The 3,114-nt window shown below is 43.1% G+C and overlaps 1 long non-coding RNA gene across 1 annotated transcript; it reads left to right on the forward strand.

Moving 5' to 3' along the window:
* Nucleotides 1–513: 513 nt before the first annotated feature.
* Nucleotides 514–2,225, forward strand: LOC144753902 (uncharacterized). The gene is made up of 4 exons (XR_013594591.1): nucleotides 514–606; nucleotides 1,312–1,391; nucleotides 1,499–1,574; nucleotides 1,906–2,225. It is a non-coding gene; the product is annotated as an uncharacterized LOC144753902 (long non-coding RNA).
* The last annotated feature ends 889 nt before the right edge of the window (nucleotides 2,226–3,114 follow it).

Below are 3,114 nucleotides of genomic sequence, written 5' to 3' on the forward strand. Positions count from 1 at the left end.
CTTAATGGCTTATAAATGCTGCTATTATACTTGCTCCATAGTGATCGTTGTTATTATTATGTATTTTAACACATGAGAATTTTATGGTTGTATATCTAGTTTTTACCGTGTATTACCTTTTTAAATTGTATTATTGTATTTTTATGGTTCTTTCTGTTTGAAAAACCGAATAAAGATTTTCCGATCTGATCTATTGTACTACTGTTTTCGATCGGCTGATAGCATAATGGTGCATTGGCACCAATGAGAGTTATGTATGATCTAGCTCCACATGGTTTTTTGGATCTCGATCTTACTTATATCCTGCATCACTGCTTCTGTTACTTTTTGCGATCTGATGATCCATGTTTATATACATATACAGTGATCTGTTTTCCTGCCGCTCTCCATTGAATATTTTTTCTATTTTCATTGACGTTTGTTATTTTCTGCCGGGCAAGGCTCCGCCCTGTTTCACCGCGTGTTTGGTCACGTGAGCACCATTTCAACATTTAAACGCTTGCCGTTGTTCGTATCGGTTGATACTCCCTTGGGTTTGCATCCGCCCGTTTAGCCTGCAGTCCAGAAGCTGCCCGTTGTCGTCGTGTTTATCCTCTCATGTTACAGGTAAGCCTCGTACTGAACGCTTCCCTTGTGCGGCTACGCTCTAGTCACGCCTTGTGGTTCTCCTTGAGATATTATAATATCCGGGAAGCATTTACCATTTCTAATCTCTATGCCTTATATGTGGTATTTTGCACATACATAATCATATTTGTTCGTACCTTCATTAATGTGTGCCACTTTTTTGCCACAAGGATTATCGTGAGTCGTTTCTTCTCGGTAGGCTTCTGCAATTGTGGTTGCTCCCGTGTTACTTTTCATTGAAACATGGCCATTGCCTTACATGGTCGACTGGAGGCCACACCTAATCGTTACATGTAAACTGTTTTCTTGTACATATTATTTCAGTTTTGACACTTACACACATCCCGTTTGTTATCACACAGCCTCAAGTCTTTCATCTATTCAGGACTGGCAATCCGTTTGTATCACTATTGTGTCCTTTTAAATTCACGACATCGTCCTACATACGCCATTTCTGGACGCTGTGTACCTATCTCGGGCTCGAGTTAGGTTCTCCATAAATAAGTTAACAGCTAAGCAGATATATCACCTGGAATCTCTGACTTTGACGCACACTGTGGTTTCACACATTGGATTCTTTCTCGATGTAATGTGTTTATTTTAGTTTCTTTCCCCTATTGTTGCCTGTAATTCTTTTAGAGCGATATATAAAGCTTCTAACGTGGATATACCTTTCACCACCAGCTACATTATCACGGTTCCTTGGACCTGCGTTTCTCTAGGAATTCGTCCTTTTTTCATCTTCCCTTCTGGACATTATTCAGGTAATTAGTCCATATGTCCCTCGTGATCTGTCTTCTTTTCTCATTTATTTTATAACATTTAGGGCACATGTATTACATTGTGTTCTCTTTATCATCATCATGTTTAGTCACAATTACGTTTGAGGAAGATCATACAGTTATTGCCCCTCTTTTACCGTGGAGACGTCATCTTGAGACTACATGGTGAGGAAAAGGCCTGTCATCTTGTTACTGCACCTTTTTCTGTTACTTTTTTCATAAGCTTAGCATGTGTTTTTGGACACATAGGTTTACTTAGCAATCTATGTGTATTTATTTTTGTCTTATAGACACTATTTGATCCTCTTTACCATCCAGGCTCGTTTTTTTCCATCTAAAGTGAATGTGAGACCTTGTTAAATGTGTATTTATTATCATCATGTCTTGTCTTAGTTTTTCTTATTGTATCAAATGTAACTATAACACAATGGTGACAAGTTTTTGTATTAATATATGAGATTATCATGAATCCATTATTATTCTTTCTCTTTCACAGCTCAACATCTGGAGGTGAAACTCCTGATGAACACAGTGTTTCTGTCGAAACGCGCGTTGAGTCAGCCTTACACCCGTTTCAACAAAAAGACCCATTAACCCATCCAAATAAATTGCTCATGTTCTGGGTCGTCATATATTGTATATCATCCATATTATATATTTTGTGAAAATCAATTTCAACATTCAAGTGTGTGTTTTTGGTATATATGGGATGGAATGAAAGTGGTATGTATGTTGTGCGTTTGTGAAAGTCTCTATGGTAATTGTTTGTTTTAATTGTCTCTCCATGTAATCAATTGTTTTTTTATAATACATTGAATAATCAGAACATTGTATCAATAAATATGTTGTTTTTTTCTAAAAAAAAAAAAGGAAAAAATTGGTTTGAGTGTCATTATTGTGTTTCCCTTAATCATGTCATAGGGTATTGTTTAGTTTGAAGTAGCCCTAGAAAGCTTACATTACTGTCTTTTCCCTGTCTAGGTGTACTTGCCACTAGTTTTTCAGGGGTCCCCTTTTCTTTGCAATAGCACTGGGGCTGGAGCCAGCAGTGCTGCACCTTGTGACGCCGGAGCCGAGGGTGCTGGATCAAGTGGCTCTGGGGCTGGGGCCAGAGGGGGTGCCACCGGGCCAACAGGATCTGGGCACGGGACCACGCGGCCCGCAGCCGCGCCGGCGGGAGCCCAAGGCCTAAACAGGTGGTCCATGGCAGCAAGAAACTCTTGCACCTGTTCGGGAGTCGCCGACGGTCCCGGGTATAGCGGCTAGGCCGCGGGACTCCCAGGCTCCGGAGGAGCCGCTGGGGCGGATCCCCTGTCCCCCACGTCCACCTCCGGGGAGCGACGGGGGGACGTCGGAGAGCAAACGAGCTTCTTTGACTTCTTTGTATGACGTCGCTTACCGGATTCTGAAGGTGAAGACTTACAGTCCGAGGAGCGATGGCTCCGGTCCCGCGAGCTGTCCCTCACACGGCCCCTAGACCCAAAGCGGTGGTGAGAGGAGTGCCGGACCTCCAGCAACTTCCGGCACTGCTCCCGTAATGCCTTCGGGTCCAAGGCATGGCAGTCCCGACAATCCCGGGAGTCATGGTCATGCTCCAGGCAGTAGAGGCAGACATCATGGGGGTCCGCCACCGACATATTACGGTGGCGTGACCCGCAAGACTTAAAGCCGGGCATCCCTACGTGCACCAGGAGACAAGAAAAGG

Source organism: Lissotriton helveticus, chromosome 5_1, assembly GCF_964261635.1.
Source record: "Lissotriton helveticus chromosome 5_1, aLisHel1.1, whole genome shotgun sequence".
Taxonomy (NCBI): Eukaryota; Metazoa; Chordata; class Amphibia; order Caudata; family Salamandridae; genus Lissotriton; species Lissotriton helveticus.